General features: G+C 36.8%; 1 protein-coding gene across 4 annotated transcripts in view; it reads left to right on the forward strand.

Annotated features, from left to right (window-relative positions):
- Positions 1-26,637, forward strand: part of LOC101740264 (uncharacterized) — a 224,299-nt gene that overhangs the window by 115,142 nt on the left and 82,520 nt on the right. For all 4 annotated transcript variants that reach the window (XM_062676049.1, XM_038020392.2, XM_012697665.3 and 1 more), the window contains one exon: positions 6,634-6,667. The gene's annotated coding sequence lies outside the window, so the exon portion shown is untranslated. The remainder of the gene's footprint in view (positions 1-6,633; positions 6,668-26,637) is intronic.

Genomic DNA, 26,637 nt, shown 5'->3' on the forward strand with positions numbered 1-26,637 from the left:
CCTAGGTACTTCAACTGCACCCCGACCCCGATACGGACGCCTCCAACCACGATATGGGCATCGACAGGTGGCACTCTCCGGGGCCTGTGGAACCACATGGCCTCGGATTTACTGAGCGCCACGTCGAGGCCCAATCTCCTAATTTTGCCGACGACATGCGCCACCCCAGCCGTAGCAAGACGGGCAGACTCAGCAAAACTCCCCCCCGGGCCACGACCAACGTGTCGTCTGCGTAACAGATTACGCTCAGGCCCGGGAGGAGGGCACCTCTCAGCACCCAGTCATACCCGATATTCCACAAAAGGGGGCCGAGCACCGACCCCTGTGGAACACCGCGCACGACCGGGAACCGGTGCAGGATCCCACCGTGTCCGGTACACGTGACCGATCTGTCCTCTAAGTAGGAACCCACCAGCCGGCGAAGGTAGGGGGGCACTCTATGTCGTTCCAGCGCCCCCCCTATCACGGACCAGGGCAGGGTGTTAAACGCATTGGCGATATCGAGCGACACCGCCAAAGCCACCCCACCCCTGGAGACGGCCTCCTCCGAGAGGGCCCGCACACGAAGGATCGCGTCTACCGTTGAGCGGCCCTCTCGGAAACCATACTGCTCCGCCGACAGATCGGGTCCCACCCCGACTAGATGCTGGATGATGCGGGCTGCCAGAATGCGTTCCAGCAGCTTGCCCACCTCATCCAGCAACACGATGGGACGGTACCCGGCGGCAGTATCCGCCGGGCGCCCCTCCTTTCTCAACAGCACGAGTCTGCCCGTCCTCCACGATGAAGGAAACCGTCCCGACTCGAGGCAGGAGTTGTAAAGTCTCAAGAGTCGGTCCCCTAGGGCACCAAGAGCCAAGGCCCAAACCCGGCCATGAACGCCATCCGGGCCGGGTGCAGTGTCCTTCGCGCACATTTTGCGAACGGCCACACGGAGCTCCGCCCCCGTTATATGGGGCACCTCAGCAGGGGCTTCGCTGTCGTAGTCCGGCGGCGCGTCCATAGCGGGAGCGACAAATCCCTCCCGCTCCTGCGGGAACAGCGCCGAGACGATGTCCCGCAGCTGCTGAGGCTGGAGACGCTCCGTGATCGGGGGGGCCCATGGGCGCATTTTATTGCGCACCATATGATAGGGCCGCCCCCACGGATCCTCATCCAGCGTCTCCAAGAGACCCTCCATGTGTTGGTTCTTGGCTCTTCTGATGGCCAGCTGCAATGCCCTCTGCGCGACGCGAAATGCGCCGTGCAGCCGGGCCTCTACCGCCGCGAACGCAACCGGATCATTGCGCCGCGGCGACTATGACGCGTGCCTTCTATTTCTAGGTTTTTATTTTTTTATTGCTTAGATGGGTGGACGAGCTCACAGCCCACCTGGTATTAAGTGGTTACTGGTAAATGCACCACCCACCTTGAGATATAAGTTCTAAGGTCTCAAGTATAGTTGCAACGGCTGACCCACCCTTCAAACCGAAACGCATTACTGCTTCACGGCAGAAATAGGCAGGGTGGTGGTATCTATCCGTGCGAGCTCACAAGAGGTCCTACCAAAAATAAAAAAGGTACCATCAAGCTACATATTAAGAGGCCATAGTTTCAATTTCATTGGAAAAACTGGATCTCGTTTATAATAAACAATTAGTGTGACATAAAGATCGTATTTATTCAAAGTCGGATAGTGCAATGCATGAGATTATTCAAACCACACCAATTCTGCGGATGGATACAACAAATGTATAAATATAAAATTTACTAAAGACAATAAAAAGTCAAACACATATAAGCTTAAAATAGGAAAGGTTGCCAACATTTTAGACAATCTATCCAAATAATAGAGACTTATGTGGCCACTGTATAATTTACTTAATTTTTTTATTAGTATATTTATTCTAATTTTTTTTTTCGTGTTCAATACGAAATCTAAGAAGTAAACTGTATCGATACGTACATTTCCAAATATAAATTTGAATCAGTAACTTCCACTTTATTATTTATTCTATACCTATGCTGATAGCCTTAAGAGGCTATCTCAGCTTCACCCTAACATGTAGGTGAGCTCACGGGGCTCAAACTGGAAGTGTTGCTAACACTGGCCCTAGCAAGAGCAGTGCTTCGCAGAATCTACCACCGGATCGGAAACGCGACCCACTGAGACGATCCGGCGAGAAACTCAGTGGGCTAACTTCCACAGTTAACTTACAATAATACAGCTAGTACTATTTTTCACCCCTTAATGTTGCACGTACAAAAACATCAATCTAAATTATATAGCTAATTTAATAACAAACCACCCTTCGAAAATAGAAGTAATAAAAACAATAAAAAGTAATTAATAATAACGCTGACCCCGTAACTACACGACACGATAATACGTTTTTCGAAAAACAAAACAAAAACACTCCGGAAACCTCACGATAATGATCTATGTTTTTTAATTACACCACTAGGCGGAGTCTACGCGGCAATTTATATGAAAAACGTCCAATCAAATAATGAAACGCAGACGTGGAGTGTCGTGTCGGAATCAACTGCCGTTAGGTGTGACTTTGACTTGGGTTTTGTCGGGACCGATAGTCTCGCGATATACCTATAACCATCCAGTATTAGCCGCTTAACTAGTTCCACGTTTAGTATCTAACCATTTCCAAATACCGATTTTGAAATAAAATGATATTTGTTACTACAAAAAATTTGTTTTATCGAAATTGTATGGTTATGCAGCCCAAGTAAGTTAGCTTTTTAAGCCAGCCGGCCAAAAACTCTATATGTACCTAAACGAAATTGTAACCCATTCTCTCAATTGTGAATAGTTTTAGTCGCACTTCATATTACGCGCAAACAAAAGCTAAGTAAGTAAGCTAAGAGTAAATTTCCGATTTGAAGAGTCCTATCTTTTTACAATACGTTTGGTGTTTACGGCTTCCAGTATCTACTTATTACACAGTAGGTCATAGGCTCAATAGTCCCATTGATACCAGTGCTTGCTTGCAACGATTTCTGTACATGTGCATATTGAGATGTTGAGGTATCATTTTACAAGAAGAGTTTGACTAGAAACTTAACCCATACATTAGGCCGCTGAGTTTCTTGAGGCCCGAATCTTCTTAGTGGGTCGCAATTCCGATCAGGGAGGTGCCACGTCTCTCCCGGGGGTACACGGATAGCTGTTAGCAAATCTCACGCCTCCCGGCTGATCTTGTGCTCGCCCAGCTGTCTTGGTAAAACAGGCTTCAGGCTATCAATATCCTAATGAATAATCGTATTCCATCCAACAAATAATAATAGTATTTTACTAGTGGTAGGGTGATTCTAAAACCGCATAGGTAGGTCTCAGAATCATACCTATTTTTGCAGTGTAAATATTAGGATAGCCGTTACACACAAAGGGTAGTCAGTATCCACCGCCATCCCTATGAGCTCATGTAACCACAGATCACGTCTATGGGTCCAGAGTTCGTTCACCGGTGCCCTAATATAAAACAGTAGATGCTTATAGCGCATTTTAATGACATTTCATGGTCTTCAAATAAAAATGCTTGCATAAAAAAATCATCTCAATTTACAACAACGTTGTCGCCGACATTACTTACTCAGTGGACGTAAAACTTTAATATTTAAAACATTTGTCGTTAGTGTTGTGTGTGTGTTACGAACGAACAAAAACGAAATATCAAATAGTAATTCGATTTGACAACGGTTACTTACGGCCCAGTGATATGTGATTGATTGTTAGTATAAATGACTGCTCGCTACATCTATCGATATCTTGTGATTTGTTCATATCGATTTTGAACCTTATTCGTTTAATTAGCGTTGTATGGCAATTTCGTGTTAATTTATGGATTATAACCTGATAATCCACCTTGATGTCAAGCAGCTATCAAAGCAAACAGAGACCCACATCGCCTGACTTTAGATATAAGATTGTGTTTTATGCATCGGTATGGTTGACACTTTAAATCAAATAAATAAATTGTAATATGTGGGCATAAAATACGCCCAATCGCTTTTAACTACTACGCTACTTTTAACAAACTCTTCCTCTAACTTCTCAGCAGATTATTGCGTAGATTGAACTAATTCAACAAGATTAAGGTCAACCTAAAGTCAAACCGTTCTCATTCTTCTCATCTACTAACATTTAACTATATCACTGATATTCTATCTACCTGACAATGGCAGAGTCATTCGACAAAGAAGAGACTCGATTCATTAAATAAAAAGTGTGTAAAGTCAAACCGGTACCAGAGACCACGCAGAGACCATTCATTATAATGTCTATGCCACCCGGGAGGTTGGCAGGTTGGCCGGGAGGTTGGCCCTTAAGACATGAGGTTTCAATTGGTCATTTGGTTAGCTCCGGACCGCATGACGGATGGTGGTCGTTCCGTGAGGGGTAATATAACAGTACCACCAGTAAATGTCGCTTCTGCCCATTCTCCGATAAATCTCTTCGTCATCTCTTACGATACCCACGGAAAGAGACGAAATGTGGCCAAAATTGTACGTCATAAACTATAAATCCGTTGTGATGTCAACTCAAACGTCAATTAATGCAATAATCTATATATTAATACGTGAAGCAAAAACTTTGTATCCCTTTTTAAGAAAATTGCGCGAACGGAGGAGTATGAAATTTTTCACACTGGGAAGAGGTGCACAAAGCTAATATTTTTTAATGCATAAAAGATACATTAAATCAATAAAGAAAACATTACACACACTACATACCGTGTATTTGACGCACACACGCATGCATACTATTTATTGTCAAACTTTTGTTCTTGACGTCTGTTGTCAAATTGAGAATAGAATATGGTTTGTCTTTGTTAATATTTCTTATAGTTTAGTCTAAGCGAAATTCGTGAATATAGAAGTATAAAATACAATCAAAATAGTGTACAAACTTACAATTCCAATTAATTATAGTCGAACTTCGACTACTGCGGGTCGTCTAGTATATTCAAATAAACGAATATCCAAGAGGCTATCGTACAAACAAAGCAGTAAAAAACTTAGTTAGTTCATGTGGTATCTAATTATATCTATCGTTGTTTTTGGTTTTTAATGATTTTCTTTCGAAGTAATTGTATTACACAAAATCTATATTACATTCAAAGATAAATAAATAAAAAAAAACACTTTCTTAACAAGTGGCCAAGGTCTAGTTTCTACATCAAATAAAATTGTTCCATTGTCGTCAGGATTGTGCGAATTTTGTAGTTAATCAAACTTCTTGGCTTTAGCAGTCTTGGCTCTTCATTATATTTATTCTCAATTATACAGACGCTTAAATTACATAAACAATCAAAGTATCAAGAAAAATAGTCTTCCTCTCTTAACCACAGAATAAAATTATTTGACATTCGATAATGATAAAACTTTATTGTTGTGAATCATAATAAAGCCTGTCATTTTAGGCCCAAATGACGTCACACATAGTGAAGATCCACTTATGAAAAACAAAAGATATCACCTGAGTGCATTGTTAATCAAAACTAGAGAGACAGTAAAAAGCATAATATAATCTCTCTCATATAATTTACAGCTGTTCAAGATACCTTCACACAAATTACCTTTGAAAATAACACATATTTTTTTATCTAACACGACTCCACGAAATTAACTATAATTGCTTAATTTTGTATGTATGCACGTCTTTTCGTGCCGCTACAGCGTAGAAAGAGACCGAGATACGGTGTTATTGGCGAATGAGAGAGACGAGAGACCACGTCAGTGCGGTTAAGCGTGATAGAGTGGGAATCTTTCTAATTTGGACTTGTCGTACTGTATCAGAGTACGCATAGTGTTAATGTGGATTGAGAATAGGAAAGGAATTTTTATTATTTATGGTATTATTCAAAAGTTTGCCCAGTAGCTGTGACATATTTGCTATCTCATCAATAATGGACATTTTGTTACAAATATAAGATCTTCCGAAAGTCAATACACCTAGGTGTATCTTTATTGAGTAGTACTTCAATATCTGTAGCGTTATTCAGAATTTGCGGATTTGCCAGACTTTAAATTGTCAATAGACCAACTCCATTTTTTTTACAGATTGCTTATAGAGTCGCTAATCTATCTATCTATCTATCTATATCCATAAAAATAAATTGCTGTTCGTTAGTCTCGCTAAAACTCGAGAACGGCTGGACCGATTTGGCTAATTTTGGTCTTAAATTATTTGTGGAAGTCCAGAGAAGGTTTAAAAGGTAGATAAAGGAATGAAAATGTTCGTAATTAAATAAAAATAACAATTTTGTTTTTCCTTTGATGTGTCCCCCGTCGGACGGATTCCTTTTGTTTGTTTTAAGTTTATTTTATACAAAAGTTTAGATATTTTATTTATCGATTGAGGCACTACGAATCGCATTGCATATCGTATCAAATATCGTATTGCGGTCATTTTTAAAGTTTTTTTTTTTTATATTGCCTAGACGGTTGATAGAGCTTACAGTTCACCTGGTGTTAAGTGGTTTACTGGAATCTATCACGGGATCGGAAATGCGATCCACTATGATGATCCCGCGAGAAATTCAGTGGGCTCACACGATAAATAAACAGTATCGAGTATCAAAACTCAATTTCTGAATACAGAATCAAAACACTCATCGCTGTTTTTTTGTTTTCCAGATGGTAATGCGGCTTCGGCGTCTTCAATGAAAAGGTACTTCTTGAGTTCGACTGTTTTGTGTATTTTAAGTGATATAAGTTCTAAGTTAAGTGATATAAGTTATAAGGTCTCAGTATACTCGTAGTTACAACGGCTGCCACACCCTTCAAACCGAAACGCATTACTGCTTTACGGCAGAAATAGGCAGGGCAGTGGTACCTACCCGAGCGGACTCGCAAGAGGTCCTACCAGAGTTTCTACTCTCTCATAGTCAGTCGTAGAAGTTGATATCAACCATTTGTACGCGAGAGAATAAGCTATGTGCGATTGAAATATTTACTTTAAATGGGAGTTTTATAATGTATGTTGTTACGCATATTCTTAGAAACTTATGTGCCTGGGTGTGTCATGTCAGTTTGGAGGAATGTATGTATCCGGCCGTCTGGTGTAGTGGTAAGTGACATGGTCACTACACAAGGTGGTCGCGGGTTCGAATCCCGCCAAGGGAAGATATTTATATGATAAATATAAATGTCTTTTCCAGGGTTATGGTTGTATATTAAATATTATGTATGTGTATAATAAAAATATTACATTTATTTCCGTTATCTGGTACCTGTAACACAAGTTCTTTACGAACTTAGCATGGGACCAATTAACGTGGCGTGATTGTTAGTAAAAAAAAAAAAATTCGTAAAAAGTTACACTTACATTCAAAACATGCCCCGCAAAACTGCTTACGCAGTTTGACTGCAGGTAACCCGCTTTATACAAACATAGCTATAAACCATTCAACTAGCTTATACTATAATAACACAATTAATTTACGTAAATGGTTACAACGTATTTAACAAATGTTTTTTTAATAAGCTTTTAAATTTAGCAAGTATAGGCTCACGTCTTATGTCCTCGGGTAAACTATTGAGTAAGTGTGGAAGTCGTTTTTTTTAACGTTCTGTCTCCATACTAATTTTGTACCATGGGTATTTCAAATTTTCCTTTGGATAAGCATAGGAAACATCATCCACTGAAGTTGCCTACTAGAGCGACAGTTTTTATTGTTCGAAATTTGTATAAACGCAAGCTTGTCTTGAATGTCTTTAGTGCGATTCAGGCAAAAGGCTGTCAAAAAGTTTTCTGTTCTACAATACCTATCGCTCCACAATATAGAAAAAACCCGCAAAAATATAATTTGACCTTGTGGTAGGACCTCTTGTGAGTCCGTGCGGGTAGGTACCACCACCATGCTTATTTCCGCCGTGAAGCAGTAATGCATTTCGATTTGAAGGGTGGGGCAGTCGTTGTAACTATACTGAGACCTTAGAACTCATGTCTCAAGGTAGGTTGCGCATTTACGTTGTACACGTCCTTACGGATCCATCAGATCCAATAACTTTTGCATTAGACGCCTTCAGCTCTAACACTAGGAGCAGGCTTAGGGACCTCGGTAACCGTACTCGTCGAATTCGACAAAGAAATCGCCGTGCAACCTAACCCATGAATCAGCTCGCTGAGTTTCTCGCCGGATCTTCTCAGCGGGTCGCGATTCCGATCCGGTAGTAGATTCATTCGCGAAGCAGCTACTTTTGAGCTGTTAGGTCTCCTTCGGAGGCGCTCGGGTAGCTGTTAGCAAATCCCACCCCTCCTGGCTGAGCCTTTGCTCGCCCACCTGTCCTGGTGAAACTGGAAAGGCCTCCGGGCTACCAGTAATACTTCAATCATAAAAAAAAAAAAAAATACGTTGTAGATGTCTATGGAGAGTCCAGTAACTAGCCAGTGAGCTCGTCCACCCATCTAAGCACTAAAAAAATCGCAATAATTAAGAAGTCATCAACACAATAAACAATATATAGGTCCGACATCCTACATAACTTTATAATACCGATTTACAATGTTATTAATATTAAGATTTAAGTATATAATTATTATCCGCTTAAACATTATTATTACATATCGACGCTTGAAAGGCAAACGTGACTAAGCGACAATGCGTGAACTTTACAGTAGACTAATTTAAAGTTGAAATACATGGAAAAAAATCTGTTTTAACGAATCTAGCTGTAGGATTGAAATGATTTTAATAGACCTAGAAAAATGTTTTTTTTTGCGCATCGAATATGGTTATTGCCTATCATTTATGTACAAAGCAGTTATTGTCGCTTAGTCACGTTTGCCTTTCAAGCGTCGATATGTATATTAAGGCAAAAAAGTTCCACAAAATTAAGTAAAACTCAGATAGTCTCTCTCTCGCTCAGGAAAACCACCAAACGTATTGCATAATAAAAACCACGAAATTATCGTAAATCTAATTTTCTCAACGCGTCCATTTTGCGGCTCATAAAATTTTGTATTCAAATCGTTTTCATCCAAATTACTACGGATTGCAATCGAGATTTATCTTTAATTTAAATAGATAATATTTGAGCCCCTTGAGATACAAGTTCTAAGGTACAACGGCTGCCCCACCCTTCAAACCGAAACGCATTACTGCTTTACGGCAGAAATGGGTAAGGTTGTGGTACCTACCCGTACGGACTCACAAGACGTCCTACCACCAGTAAGATTATGTGTAAACTCGACTTACATTAAAGTAACGTAAATTCTTCTTCTTCTTCTTTGTCGTTTCCTCATTACTGAGGGTCGTGACCACCTTGGTCCAGTTTTTGCACCAGCTTCCTCCAATGTTGCCTGCATTCGGCCTGCTTAATGGCGTCTGGGACGCTGGTATTTGTGGCCTCCTTAATAATGTCCGTCCACCTGGTTGACAATCTTCCTCGACTTCTCTTTCCTTCCACGTGACCTACAACTATTAATTTTTCCAAGTTCTCAGAATTTTGTCGGGCCACGTGTCCGAAGTACTTGAGGAGACGCTGCATACAGATTGTAGATAGACGGGTCTTGGACGTTAACGTTAACGTATATTAAAGTAAAGTAAATATTATTTTGATAGTGATCATTAGGTATCTTTATAAACTATTATTTCCTATTTTTTTTCCCTTATTAAATCATTTATTATAGGTTCAGCAATTGCGTTTTGTTATGTCGCATGGTTTGATAAAACATACCTCTTTTTAGATCTACCGCAAAGGAATTCGGATCCAATGAGGTTTGGATTTAATTTCGCAAAGTCCACATTCATTTTGTGGTATTTGTTAGTTCCAGTAACTTAACCGAACCTTGGACTTGTCTATTCAATTATGTTAATGAATTTCAATTATTTAGACAAATAGATGCAATCTTTATGATATCCTATACTTTCATCGTATAAAATCCTACCCACTTTTTTAGGCCTGCTTATCTGCACGTAGTGTTAAAGGGTTATTCTGGCTTCTCCATGACTACTGGGCTCTAGATGCTCATCTTCAGAGGATATGCCTACATCTACCCTAGTAATATCAGTGATTCGCTGAATCTGTAACTGTACTTGAGACCTTAGAACTTATATCTCAAGGTGGGTGGCGCATTTACGTTGTAGATTTCTATCGGTTCCAGTAACCATTTAACACCAGTTTGGCTGTGAGCTGGTCCACCCATCTAAGCAATTAAAAAAAAATACAAAAAGAAAAACATACTACCGGATCGGAATCGCAACCTGCTGAGAAAATCCAGCAAAAAAAACTCAGTATTTTCTGTCTGTGGGAAGCATAGTCATGATTATTGTATATTTTTGTAACTTTTATTTTATTCTGTTCACGCAATCAAAATTTAAAAAAAAATTAGTTCTTTTTGCTCATCAATTTATTAAAAAAGTTATTTAAGTTTAGCATAATATGAATATAAAAAAATATAGTCTGCCTGATCAGTGGAAAGTTCAACATCAATCCCAATCGTAATATATTATACTATAGTAAATTACTATACCATATATTATTATATCTTTAATAGATACTACTAATAGGTATACTTGCGTTGTGATAATTTGTTCATGTTAATATTGTTATCAAAGAACAGCTTCGCCAAACTCAAACACATACAATAATATTTGCTGACACGAAGATTCCCAACACACACAGCTTGGATTAATTTAATTTCTATTGGAACTAGAATAGCGTCAACAGAAAAACAAGATAATTATCACAGATCCATTTAAAATGATCACTTCGCCAATCGTTCTCGATTGAGCACCAAAACTTCTGAATCACGTTCGCGAAGCAAAAATCGTTCTAACGAAACCGCGAACAATCATTCAAGATGCTAACGACTCTTGTAAACAAAACGAGTCAGTGACGTACAATCAAAGTTACCCCGGGAATGTATACCGCTTGTGTTTCGGCACAGAAGCGAAGCGGAAATTGCACGCCGCCAGCCATCGTCCATTACGCTCTTTTGTATTAAGTTTATAGCGGAGGCGGCTAAGAAAATTTTTATAAACAATGATAACGCGTAATCCTCTTGATGTCTGTTTATCGGATGGCTTCGGGAGAATTTACGGTGCATTATAGTGTGCTCCATTTAAAAATGTTACGTTTTTAAATCTGTCGGGTATTTTTTTTGGATAGTATATAAAATAATTTTGGATAGTATATAAATCCTAATAAAATAAAATAAAATATTAATTATTGTTTTCATCTTCATTGCAACGCTTAATGCTGGTTCTTTATTAAAGTATCTTGAACCTAGCTTTTTTTTTACTATTCAGATCAGTGTAATATTACAAGATTATTTTTTTCTTTGTATTATATTTTTTATTATACTTGACAAGATGAAAGAGCTCACGAGCTCACCCAGTGTAAAGTGTAAGTTGGTTAACGGAGCCAATAGACATGACAGTGTGAGTCCTGCGAACCACATCGGGATATGAGGTCAAAATATCGATTGTATTGTATAACCCAATTCGAATGCATGGCAGGTCGCGGCGGTATCCGCGTAAACTCACAGACTGCCTTATCGTCCGTAATTTTAAAAATCCACAAATTCTGCGGATGGCTTACTCTATACGTTTAATAAAAAGTCCTAAAATCTTTCCCAGATTTCTATCATTCGATTACAGAATTTTTCGGCTCGCCAGTGAAGTTGTATATTAGTATATCGCAAGATTCCCTTCTTCCCGTATTTGTTTAACATACTTTACATTTATTTGTTTAACATAGATATCGAGCTTGAATAATTGCGTCGAATTTGTGCACACAATCCCTTAAAATTAATTTCACGTAACAAAAACTAAGTGACAAGCTAACGCCCAAATGACATACCAAGGATTATATCCAAACAAGAAATCGGAATCTATTCTGAAAATTCAAAAATTAAGACGTCGCTTCAAGGAAAAAAAGAATTCCAATTCGTATTAAACTGCCAGTCGGTTTTAAAACAGATGTTCCGTGTTTGAGCTTGACGTATGGGTCGGCCATCTTGAAAGATTCCCGCCAATGCGTCCCGCCGTGACTGCTGACAGAACAAGCAAATAATTAACAGTGTAGTGACTTGTGAAACGGTATTAAATACGTGTAATATGAGTACTTTTTTGTTGTTACGGCTTAGTAAAATAAACTTCAATGCGACAATTTTATTGATGGTATTGGATGACTTTTACGTGCATAAGTTCAAACTTAACATTGGGTATAGTTTTTTTTTCATATCAACAACAGTACGCTTTTTTTTATTGCCCTTGTAGGCAGACGAGCATACATCCCACCTGGTGATGAGTGGTTACCGTCGCCCATGGACTGCATCAATGCCAGGGGCAGAGCCAAGCCGCTGCCTACCGAAATACTACGTGAATAACCAAAAAAGTATTAAAACGTTTACCTGGCCTTCAAAATGGGACTGGCAATTTTAAATGAATGAGTAATAAAATAAAATAAAATCGATATCCTCAAACCAGTAATCAAAGGACAGCACGCTTTGCCAGCGGATCGAATTCAGGAGCACTGACACCTGTCGACCTATCTCATTTTTAATGAAGACATCATTTCTGCAGGTGTATACTACATTACGATCCCTAATTCATTATGCGCTTTGTGTTTTCACCGATGATTTTGGATGTATCTTCATAATTATAGTGCTGGGGTGTTTATAAATTTATACGATACGTTTTTGGGTTGAGATCGCAGATGTCTACATTGGAATTGAACTGTTAAGACTCAAATTATAGACGATATAATATGTAGATATAAGTTTCTTTGTTTTAAGGTATCTCTGTAATGTGCGTTCAACACTCTACAAATACTGGCTTCCCATGAGTGGAAGGCGAATTTACGGGTCTTAGCTTGAAGGAATCTGCTCTAGCAATAACTGTGCTTCGCTGAATCTACCACCGGGTCGGAATTGTGACCCACTAAACAGATCCGACCAGAGACTCAGTGGATTCATTTCATCTTAGAAGTCATTGTTGACTTCGTTACAGATGCGTTATTGCTAAGAAGTTTGGATACGTGTCTTCAAGGCTTGGATTCCATAATAATCACGCATTAGTTACATTTTTTCTAATCGATATATTTATCTCTGTATAAATGGTATAAACTATATAAATTTTGAAATTAACAATAATAATGCAACAAAACTATAATACTGTACTAGAACTTATATCTCAAGGTGGGTGGCGCATTAACGTTGTGGATGTCTATGGGCTCCAGAAACCACTTAACACCAGGTGGACTGTGAGCTCGTCCGCCCATCTAAGCAATAAAAAAAAACCAATCCAATGAAGTAATATAAAAAAAAAGATGAATAAAAACAAACGAACTGCCTATTCAATCCAGTTACATCAAAAAGGTATTCTAGTATAAAAACCTGGTTTGTTGTTGTTCTGAGGCCGCAAAACTTTTATTCACTCTGTTAAATTTATGGCGCATTATAAATTGTGGCAAGCGGCTCGATTTAACAGATGTAAGTAATTAACTTGTAAAGTTTTGTACATTGTTTTTATTGCCATCAAGGGGAACAGTCGATCGATGAGCTGAAATCATTCAAGCTTCATTGTTGTTAGGAAATTAATGCTCTTTGATTGTACGATCGTAAACTTACCTTTTTGTATTAGAATTCTTAATTTAAATAAGTGGAATTTAAAAAAACTCATGGTGCTATTTACAGATGATTCTTTTTGTTTTTGGATTTGATATAGTTATAGCTTCATTGGGCTTATCCGTTGACAATAATGAAGTTGTCGATGCGGACCTGTATGTCTAGAATGTAAATTCAATCTGAACAGCTAGTAGAATTGTTATTTGATCATCGAACTTACCGAATTTGTGAACTTCATACAAAGTTTATTGATAAAAAATTTTTCGCAACTTTCTAGGTACAAGCAATCGCTTACAGGATTTCTTACTTTTTTTTTTCCTACCTAAGCTGGTAGCCTTGAGAGGCTATTCCAGCGTAACCTTAACTAGTAGGTGAGCTCACGGGGCTCAAACCTGACGACGTTGAGCCGTGCTTCGCACAATCTACCACCGGATCGGAAACGCGACCCACTGAGAAGATCCGGCGAGAAACTCAGTGGGCTGTGTCTGAGGGTGGATTTCTTACAAAGCTCTACAATGAAACTGGTAAAATGAACATCAGAAAGGCACTTAGCAACCGACGCTTTTTGTCTTGATCCTTGGCGCTTTGCATTTCGAATTGGGATGCATTGACATTCTCCACATCCTCACTATAACGGAACGTGAAGGTCGATACGTTAACAAATAATTTTAAGTGAAACCAACTCAGCAGCAAAATAAATACGAATTAAATTCGATTGCCGTACCAATCTATCCCGCGACACGTCGCCAACGAAATGGGATAGAGATAAGACCGGAGATTCGATTTGAAGTCTTCCCGATTCCCTCATCGCATTACCGCCCCTATCCACAGTCAATTAAAGGCTCATTTCGCTCGAGTAGACTCATTCGATCGGCTTGAAATAAAAGTTATTGAATGATCTCTGATTAGATGATTATCGGAACGGACTCGATGGGTCTTGCTTAGTCTTGTACGAACATTTTATATGGTAATTGAAATGTAATATAAGCATTCGATTTCTAGTTCGTTATCGTTTTAATATGATCGAATCGAAAACACGAGTAACTGACAGAACATTGTAGTCGAATCATTCGAATAATTTTGATATCGATTACACATAATATGGTAATGCGGAATACGATATCAGTCTTGAAGGTTCACGAAAACTTTGTTGGGAACGTGACTTTAGGGGTGGTGGGGCCTTGTTAGATAAGGGTTGGTGATATAGTATATGGAGTGAGCGGCGGTGTCGTAAAGCTGTACAGTATAAAATTAAATTGCTTTTGGACCAGAACGCTTAGGTAATCCTTTGTGAGCAATCCCTAAACAAAGGAGAATGATGCAGAATTCTTTAGTATGTTAAAATATTTTTTGAACCTCTACGTTTTAGTTTGAATAGAATAGAAAAAATTAGTAGATTTAGATTTCAGAAACTTTTATTTTATTTTATTGCTTAGGTGGATGGATGAGCTCACGACCCACCTGATGTTAAGTGGTACCCATAGACGTGTACAACGTAAATGCCGCCACCTACCTTGAGTCCCTTGAGATATGAGTTCTAAGGTCTCAGTTTTTACAGTTATAGTAAATAAATAAATAAATATAAATACTTACTAACAATCACGCCACGTTAACTGGCCCTGTGCTTAGTTCGTAAAGAACTTGTGTTACAGGTACCAGATAACGGAAATAAATGTAAGATTTTTATTATACAGATACATATATTTAATATACATCCATAACCCTGGAAAAGACATTTATATATTTTATCATACAAACATCTTCCCTTGGCGGGATTCGAACCCGCGACCCCCTTGTGTAGTGACCATGTCACTTACCACTACACCAGACGGCTGTTCAAATAGATAGTGTTCAAATAGACAAAATATTGCTACTTACTTAGCTTTTTTTTTATTTTTTTTATTGCCCTTGTAGGCAGACGAGCATACGGCCCACCTGATGGTGAGTGGTTACCGTCGCCCATGGACTTCAGCAATGCCAGGGGCAGAGCCAAGCCGCCTACCACAGTCACTATACCTTGTTCAACCACTAAATAAATTCTGCCGATCGCCGAATGTTTCGCAAAACTTCGCTAACCTGCTCACAACATCAACACACAAATCACACACACCGAAAACTGTTTTTTTTTTATACATCTTACACTATTTATTGGTTACACGAATCCAAACCAACAGATTTATACACAAAAACCGCGCACAATAGGCGGCAGATGCGTCTCCTCGGGCTGCACAATTAATTTTATACGTTCCTAAATGTCTCTATTCCCGAGGAAGGTTCTCCGAAGATTTGACGTGTTATAAATTTTTGTGTGAATGTTTTTTTTTTTTTTGGGGGTTTTCGACCACCATATGCCGGGTTAATGTTTTATTCAGCCTCCGCTCGAGGCCAGTGGGTAAGCTGCGTTGCAAACACGCTGTCGTATCCTTTGGATGTTTGGGATGTTACGTGAATTTAGTATACAGACCGGAAAGTTAAGAGGAATCGGGTGCGTAGCTTATAACTATATTAGAAGGAAATTTTGCACTTTTTAAACCTAATTCGTAAAGTCAAACTATATTTTGAAGTGAAGTTTTGTTGATAATAGTGTTGTGTGATTCAAAATTGACAATTAACAAGGTATGTGGACTTCTAGATATGAGAAATTTTGGATTTTTGTTATTTTATTTGTAGAATAGTTTAGTTTAAAAGTTGTCATCTTAGATTTTTAATTAACAGTGTTATATGTTTCCATATAATGTATCTATTTTTGTTGTTGTTGTTTTAGTGAATTAAAAATCTAAGATGACAACTTTTTAATTAAACTATTCTTAAAACAAAATTAAAAATAATACAAATGTTTTGTTTCGTTGTATTATTTCTAATTTTGTTTTAAGAATAGTTTAAAAGTTGTCATCTTAGATTTTTAATTAACGATATTATATGTGTCCTTCTAATGCATATATATTTTTAAACAAAGTGTGCCCTGATATTTAACAAACAAAAAATGAACCGAACCAAGTGAATCTGCTGTCATATTTACTAATAAACGGCAGATGCTTTGAACAGCAACTAAAATTACTATTATGTCAAATCATAAATTAAACAAAACCAAAAGTTCGAGAAAAATCAACCATAATTCACTGATAATAAAGTTCCTTTTTTCGATAGCTTTTTATCCTAGGGGAGTTCATAATAGAACGATTTACTATTAAGTGAGAGCTCAGAGAAATTGTTTATTATAAAAATCCCATTATACGTGACAAAGGCGTTTTTAAACGAATCTCGGAATTTATTTTTCATATTTATTTTAATTATGTGTACATAACACTTGTACAGATTTCCTTTAGATACAAATTTAATTTAAGGGTCGAATTTGAATTGAGTGCTTCGATAAAATTCATTGTGTTGGTCTACTTTTTTTATATAATAAATCGGTTTTATCAGAAATCTCCAAACGCTTGAAGGAGGTTACAGGTGATGCTAAGGCTGGCTGGTACTTTGCACAGAGAGTGAGTAGTCCGGCTGTCCAACGAGGTAACGTAGCCAGTATCTTGGGAATTGTGCCTCCTTCAAGCGCATTGGAAGATTTGTTCTACTGTGTGAGTTGATTTGTGTTAAATTATTTTGATTTATTATATTATAAAAAAATAAAAATATATAAAAAAATAAATCGGTATTAGTTAATTGTTTATGTGAATGTTCGTATTCTTTGAACTCGCATATCGTTCACGGAAACTTTCATAGGACTTTAGTGCAGACTTCGGTACAATAGTATTCGATGTTATAAGATTATCTATTATCTTTCTTCTTGAAACAAAACACTATGTGATTCATCTAAAACAGAGTTTTATTTATTAAATACAGTTAAACTTTTACTTAACAAATATCAACTAATGAAATAACTATGTACTAACCTAAAACAGAGAATCGACAATTAAATGTTCATGCTTTACTGTTCTTATATTCAAATTTGAATCGTCCTTTTTACTTTTATAATTAAGCTAATTCACAAACAGTTTTATTAAAAATGGTTGAATGTTTTTCTGATACCTACCTACATACCCAAATATTAATGGTTCTGTCAACGTCAACACAAAGCTTACATGTATTTATTTGTGGCACACGTTTCGCGAATCGCGACTGTTCCGTGATACAAACAGACCAAAGTTCCAATCAGGATTTTAGAATTTACATACAAATTTACACACATCAAACATGAAGCTTGTTCTATGTTTGTTAAAGTCATCTATGTTTTAGATAGTAAATCCTTTCATGATCGTCCATTAAATTCATCATAACTCAAGATTATAGGACTTTTAAAAACATTATTGGTATTATTATTTTTATAATTATTACAAACTAGCTGACCCGGCAGACTTCGTAGTGCCTCAATCGATAAATAAAAGACACATCAAGGGGACACATCAAAGGAAAAACAAAATTGTTATTTTTATTTAATTCCGAGCATTTTTATATTTGTCTACCTTTTAAGCCTTCTCTGAACTTCCACAAATAATTCAAGACCAGAATTAGACCAATCGGTCTAGCCGTTCTCGAGTTTTAGCGAGACTAACGAACAGCAATTCATTTTTATATGTATAGATAACTTTGTCGTTTCTGACTTATTAGCTGTTGATAAGACAGGTCAAAGGCTATCGAAGATTAAAATCGTTTAAAATCAACTCACGCGGCGCTTCGATGGCGCCAAGCATATGGTGCGAGAGATCCTCACTGAAGTGTTTACGATCCTTCAAAAAACTAGTAAAGTTCAACCCCTCGTAAAGTTTGTTTGTCTCTTGTCAGGATGACTATGGAAACTGTTATGCTACTGTCCGCCTTTAAATCCTTTAGGGGCTATTCACAACACACACCAAATGAAAAAAATATTTGGTATCAAAATAAAGTTATATCAAAATATTTTGGAGCAAAACTGTAATTATTTGTAAACCTGCAGATTAATAGAAATTATTGTACGGCTTAAGCACCATTTTACTTTAAAGGTAATGTCTCCTTCAGTGTTTTCCAACTTTGATATTTCGTTTACTAAGATTGATAAATTTGACAAGAAATAGAACAAACCGAATGTTTTGTATTTTAAATGGGGTTTTGTTATTTTAAGCGTCCGTGTTTTAAATAAGTAGATACTTAAAGTTTTGCCAAAGAGGCGATTCTAAATGACTTACCTAGCTCATTTAATTTTGCTCAGGGTTAATTCAAATCTAACTCTCACTTATCTATCAAGGTCTTACAATAATACATCCAATATACTGACACCTTAGCAGCGCCACTGTTTTATTTGGCTACTGTGAATGAGTCCTTACACTTTATGAGGGTCCAAGCTTAGGACGATTGTACTTTTTTTGTTGTTGAATGAATACATGTTCATTATTGGCACATGTGTTGCAATAATAGGTCAGGGTGCGTTTCATTGGGGAATTTATTAAACGGCCAGATAATAGTGTTGCTTTTGTTTGTTTGTTTGTAACCATACTGAGACCTTAGAACTTACCTATATCTCGAGGTGGGTGGCGCATTTACGTTGTAGATGTCTATGGGCTCCAGTAATCACTTAACACCAGGTGGGCTGTGAGCTCGTCCACCCGTCGAAGCAATAAAAAAAAAAAGTTTACTTTTGGTAGATCGAATTTTATAGTACTGTTGCCACCGACTTCATTATTATTGCCTCAAAGGAATCGCACCTTTCGGTTTGAAGGTTAAAATTAGTTACTTTCTTTAGAATTGTACTCCAAATTTGGGTTTGAAATATTTATATATCGTTCGTATCGTTAATTTTCGGAAATTGCCAAATTAGGATGATCGCTACGTGTATTTCGGTATACATGTACCCGGTACCATTTAAACCTCATGTACTTCATCAAACTAGCAATTTATTAGCGTTCGTAAAACTATGTTATAATCGGGCTACCTCAAATCGATGCCTCCAATGAACACTAACTCAAAATTTTGAAATTTTCGTTTTTCACGCAAATCGCTTCACTATTTTAAAAGTATGTATTACAAATTCATTATTGATGGGGTTCGAAGCAAAAGTAAATCAGCTAATTACACAAGAAAAAACCATAAATATATCTGCAATAATAAAGATTTTACCAACTTTTTTCGTTTAAACTCTCCTCCTGTAAACCAACGAATTTGGAGTTAGAGTAGTGTTCATTGGAGGCATCGAAATGATTTATGATTTACCTTTTAGTATTTTGTCCCTTTTTTCATATGCATCAGATAACGTTAAATTATATTTAAAAAAAAACCATAAAACCTTTAAGTTCTGCTCATATTCTCAGTCACATAGGCAATCAAATACCAATAATAACTATGCATTTCCAATGACAGATTTAAAATTTATATTCTCGACGTAAAAATCTTTTCAGATCATGAATACTAAACAGCGTGAACAATTGAAAGACCTGAGGATGTCTTTAAAGTTTTATATCCTATTGTTCAGTTCTTGAAGAATTATGATTGTCATTTAGAGTTCGTTTTTCAATAGTCTCTCTAGACTATAATCATATTTTGAGTTATCTTTCTTACGTTTCTAGACTATAGGTCAATTTATTTCGGTAAGAAATAGCTTAGATAAACCCAAAGATGCCTCTTTTGTAGTCAAATTTCTTAATTATTTCGTGCAAATTTGGGTATCATCGTGCATCCATTAATTTATTTAAGTTACAATTCTGTAAATCGTTGTTATCAAAATTACTCCTAGCGTACCAACCTATATAGCCCAGATTGCCATGTCTAAGCCTATACATAATATTATTATACATATAATATCAAATATCAGCAATACTTTTTTGCTTTCTCTTTACACAAGCTTTAACTCAATCAAAAAAACTTTGAAAAATATTCTTCTTAATATTGTTATTGTTATTATTCTTGTTCTTATTATTTTTTCTCCTTTACGCAATAAGCTATCAAATAAAAGAGAACTTTTAATGACATAAAATTAACATAAGTTTTGAGATGTAAGTGTTTATAATATTTTTGGATCTCTGTTTCAATGTCCGATTGAAACTAGTATTCAGTAAAGTCAGTTGGAAATTTGTATTTTTTATAAATTTTCTGTAATTTTCTATAATAAACCCCTAAAGGGTATTAGGAATAAGATCAACATCATTCGCTTGATCCTTTCCGAAACTAACAACATTTATTTTTTATGCCCTATTTTACGACATTTAAATAAGAGCATGGTCATTCTTCAAAATGGTAAAATTGTTATCTACAACCATAATTTCACGTTTAACCTTGAGATACCTAAATCCAAAATTTTGGATTCCAATATTAATGTCGAGTATCGTATGAATTCTTCAAACCGAATTCGTCTCCAAATTTCTCAGCGCTAGTGACTACCGTAAAAAGCCGACAAAAATGAATGAAAAACGACCTGAATTTATCTTCAAGATGACGTTTCCCCGCTGTTACTTCTATTGTGTGCCATTGTCTAAACGTGACGTGTACGCTTCTCCTGTAAAACGCTCCTCGTAAAACTTAATTTTTATGTATTTTCCGCCACCGTTTCGAAGTTACATTTCGTTATCTTCAAACGTTTATGTTTTTTGTTTTTGTTTACTGGTGGTAGGACCTCTTGTGAGTCCGCGCGGGTGGGTACCACCACCCTGCCTATTTCTGCCGTGAAGCAGTAATGCGTTTCGGTTTGAAGGGTGGGGCAGCCGTTGTAACTATACTTGAGACCTTAGAACTTGTATCTCAAGGTGGGTGGCGCATTTACGTTGTGGATGTCTATGGGCTCCAGTAACCACTTAACACCAGGTGGGCTGTGAGCTCGTCCACCCATCTAAGCAATAAAAAAAAAAAAAAAAAAAAAAGAAATAAAAAAAAAAATGAAAATCTTGGCAAAAAAATTAAAGTTTATAATTAACAAATAAAAAATAGGGGTTGATCATAGAGGGGTGAAAATTTCAGAGTAATATGAATTTTTTTATTCTACGTCATGACAAAATAAAAACAAAATTCTCGCAAAAAAATTTAAATTTTTAATTAGCAAATAAAAAATAAGGGTTGATCGTAGAGGGGCGAAAATTTAGGGTTGTATGTATTTTTGTATGCTGTATCATAAAAAAATAGAAATTAAAAATGTTGTCTAAAAAATAAATAAAAAAATTTAGGGGTGGACTACCCCTAACATTTAGGGGGATGAAAAATAGATGTTGGCCCATTCTCATAGATACCGGATAAGCACAAAAAATTTCATCAAAATCGGTCAAGCCGTTTCGGAGGAGTATGGCAACGAAAACTGTGACACGAGAATTTTATATATTAGATAATCACAAATTTCGCCAAAGCTACACTATAAAAAATATTAATAAAGACAAACAATATTTAATCTATTCTCAATTTGACCACAGACGTCAAGAACAAAAGTTTGACAATAAATAGTATGCATGCGTGTGTGCGTCAAATACATGGTGTGTAGTGTGTCTAATGTTTTCTTTATTGATTTAATGTATATTTTATGCATTATTTAAAAAAAATATTAGCATTGTGCACTTCTTCTCTATATTCTCTATACTTGTGGAAAATTTCATACTCCTCCGTCCGCGCAATTTTCGTAAAAAGGGATACAAAGTTTTTGCTTCACGTATTAATATAATATATAGATTCTATGTCATGTGTCGTAAAAATCAAACAAACAAACTTTCCCATTACGGGGCTGTGCCTTGAATATTATTGATGTAGGTTTCTTGAATTCTAAAGCTTAGCTCGTTTTTCATTTCACTCAATATTTCTAAGACACATTATCAGCACCTACCAAACGGCTTTTGTAAGGAAGTCTCCACTTACTTTTGTGATATAAAACTTCATCAATCACGTGATACAACGTTTGCCGCCATATGTTGAAGCTGTAGCCTACCTGCGATCGTTAAAATAGATAAAAAAATAAATTCGTTTAAAATAGTGAGACAACTCAATTTATGAAGAGGTTCTACTACGTTCAAGGATCGAATACAAAACTGTTCTTGGAAATCCTTGCTTACAAGTTATTCGGTTACATTTATAATACAAAGGTGTGTATTTAATGTCTTCATCAACGCTTTTGATGACACCGTCCACTAAATTTAATGTTTTAGGAGTCAGGCTAATATCTGTTCGTTCGATCGGTGATGGGTCATTGGCGACCATACCTCCATGACCATATCGCATTCCTGCATTGAGAATTGTGCCATAATTTACTTTATCTGCGATCGGGGCAGCCTTCAGGGACTTTGACAGCTCATTCCGTAAATTCTCGAGTTCATAAAGTGTGAACAGTTAAGAATAAATTACAAAGTGTAGGGCGGACATTTCATTGGTTCACATCCCTCGAGACTTCTCAGAATTATAGATTTGTATCAATTCGCTTTGTGTTCGGGCACCGCTAACAAGTATCTTTTTTTTCCTTTTTTTTTACTTCAAATAAATATCCTACCAACTGCCTAATATTGTCGTATGTTTGGATTATTGATGAACTCCCTTTTTTTTTAATCAGAGACAGTATTTTATACATGTTCAACTTATTTGTTGTCATTGTTGGATTCTATATGGGATAATAATGCTGAATGTTTTTTTTTTAAAGCTCATTTACTAGACATTATTTCTGTATTGGGATAATGATGCTGAATGTTTCTTTTTAAGTGCTTTTTTACTACAAGGTATTATTTTTGCTATTTTCCCAATTAAATCAACTAGTTGAAAAATATTACTTTCCTATCTCACTCCTAAGTCCGTCCTATGTGTTTTATCACCGATACACATATGTCCCCAGTTAACGCTCTTTTGTACCGCATCAAAATTAAGATAATGGATATTGTCTCTCCGAAATTTCTACTTTATTATTAGCCTCCAGCTGTCGTGGTATTTTTTGTTCCGTAGCCAAGTGGGCAGTGGCCGTTATAGACTGGCGCGGCCCCATAAAAGGGAACAGGTAATGATGTTAGAAATTGGTAATGACTGCACACAGTTTGATACGTGTTCATTTCCATAGCGCTATTTTGAATTATGTCTTCATATCCTTTACCTGTTATATGATTCAGAACGATCTAAATGGTTTCTTCTTTGAGAAGTATTGTTTTATTATACCAATCAACATTTTTGTAATTCCTATGCCATAAAATAGCGTGCTATTCAAGTAGTTTTGCAAAATTATTAAATTTAGTGCAATTATAAAAACAATCTACGATGAAATTGAATTTTAGACGGGATATTTCAATTTTAATGTTAGTTTAAAAAACTCTTTTACATGTTCACTTTGTATGGTTTTATTGGGTCGTCGCAATTTTAAATCGAATCTACATCAAAACTGGCAGATTGATTGAACAAATATTAGAACTTTTCAACAGTAACATAACTATAATACTTACGCCAAACGAGAACAGCTGTCAGATATCAAAACATTTGTTGCTGACAGTGTTTGTTTACTTATATACCGAACTCCCTCTACATTTGTTAGTGCTATGTCAAAATTCATTTATTTAAAAGGCCGACCAAATATTTGATAAACAATTCAGTGAGCGCCTGTGTCACCTGTTTCTGTCCTGTCAATAAATCCACTAATAAAGGACTGTATGGCAATGCAATATATTCATGCAATTTTAGTCTTAACTGTATCGGGTTAGATTTGAATATCGCATTCGGTTTGAATGAAATAAAATTAGACGTACTGTATTGGATCGTATTGGACTGTGCAATTGACTTTAATCAATAGAATGTGTGTTCTATAGCGCTGCTAATTTTAATACGTCACTCAATCTATTGTCCTACTAATTACAATTTGTTCTATACTGATTGTTCTAAAGTGAATTTGAAAATTATTTTGTACTCCTTTGATCTTATTGGCGTATGTTATTGAATTTCTCCAATGTAAGTGCACTTTTAATCAAATTTGGATTAAGGCTCAGTTATATATAAATATTTTTTTTGTTTGTTTTTGATTTTGTATCAGTTATCAGATCGAGTTGTAGCTTATAATTATGATTAACAGCGTATAAACCGTGGTCAATCATAACATAAGTCGCACTCTCACTCGCACGCAGTACATCTTCCCGCGACTACAACTCTTCTTAGCTTCTAACCAAGGACCTTCTCAACTTTAACTACATTCAGTACTGAAGAGAAGGAAGTCTGTACGTAAATTCGTACACGCTATACATGTACTTAATTAGAAAAGAGCTTGTGGGGTCCAAGACAAATTAGCTTTGTCTCGGGCTCACTGATGCTCATAGTTTACAGGGCTTTCGTGTAGTGGCCGCAGTGGATTCTCGCCACACATTACTTACAATGGTGGGAACAAGTGGCGAGCATATACCCGAAAAATAAACTACTGAACGTCTGTAATCAAAAACAAGAAACGGATCTACAAATTTGATTCCGTTCGAGAACATATTTACTACTTTAGTTTGCACGAACTTCGGCTAATAAATTTAATCGCTTCTGATGTTTCATTGAGCTGTAAATCTTTAGTGTCTCTGGTTTAGTGTTCTGTATAGTGTCTGTTGTTACGTTTAGTGACTTTTTTATGTTGTCAAAATTATCTGACCATTGTATTGCCATGGGTCAACCGCTCTATCTCCGTCTTTGTAATAGATTGATAAAACAAAAGCATAGAGCCGATTTTTTTATTTTTATAAATCGTTGATGACATGACTTAATATGTTTACAGTTAGTCGTTTCGTGGTTTTGTATGTTAAGTAACGTAAAATGAAAGTATTTATAGTTGCAAAATTTTAAAACGGTCCGAAAGAACGAATCTGTCCAAATAGGCACACGCTACACTGGCACTCCTTCTTGCTTTGGTTTTCTCAATACTGAGAGTTGTGACCACCTCCTCGCAACAACAGTTTATTCTGGGTCCTTTATTTCCGCTCCTATCTGCCGCCGAGTGTAGAGCATCGTGAACTGGCACTATTGGGTTACAATAGCTCATTAAAAGTACTATTTGAAGGCGAAGGGCAAGTTTCTCGGCAACGACGAAATAATTTTGGAATTTTGGAACCTCTGGGTCTGCGGAGGGACTTCGGTTCCCTCTGTATTTTGTACCGTATGTTCCATGGGGAGTGCTCTGAGGAATTGTTCGAGATGATACCAGCATCTCGTTTTTACCATCGCACCGCCCGCCACCGGAGTAGAGTTCATCCATACTACCTGGAGCCACTGCGGTCATCCACAGTGCGTTTCCAAAGGTCTTTTTTGCCACGTACCATCCGGCTCTGGAATGAGCTCCCCTCCACGGTATTTTCCGAGCGCTATGACATGTCCTTCTTCAAACGAAGCTTGTGGAGAGTATTAAGCGGTAGGCAGCGGCTTGGCTCCGCACCTGGCATTTCTGAAGTCCATGGGCGACGGTAACCACTCACCATCAGGTGGGCTGTATCCTCGTCTGCCCACAAGGGCAATAAAAAAAAAATTTCGAACTTGGGACACTGCAATGGTCAATACCAATAATCCGGTCGTACTGACATTACGGCTTACTTTGTACCTTTGTACCTCAAAGACAATTGTCTATAATGTCCAAAACTATGGATACTTCCGTGTCCACTTTTTTATTTTATAGCTTCTTTAATATTGAGTAGCCTGGTATAGTTGTAAACGTCTTTCGTTTCATTTTATTGATATTGCTCCGTATTTTATATTTTCAGTATCTATTTACAACGAATTAAGTGGTAGTTAAACGTTCACGGTAGTTGGTGTTACGAGCTTCGCCTTTAAGATTGGTTCATAGACCGAAATGTTTAATAGATAAGAATTATGTTGATAACATTTTAAATTCACTTCAGTTTTTATTTATTTTTGAAGTGAAAACTTCTTTAGAATCGTTGTGATTTCAAACCGGATGCAACGGAAAAAACGACAGGTAAGAGACACAAATACAAAAATGTGTAGGATGAAGCCAGCAAAGAATGAGACAGAAATATACATACTATTTAATACAGCGCCATCTGTGAGATTTTTTAATACTAACGTGTGTATGAAAGCTCTTGTAGTGAATTTTAATTTAGGATTATACGTGAAATTAAAATATCAATTCACAGAGGGTGCTACCTTACAATTATTTACTAATGACAAAATTTTAC

This window comes from Bombyx mori, chromosome 25, assembly GCF_030269925.1.
Source record: "Bombyx mori chromosome 25, ASM3026992v2".
NCBI classification, from domain to species: Eukaryota; Metazoa; Arthropoda; class Insecta; order Lepidoptera; family Bombycidae; genus Bombyx; species Bombyx mori.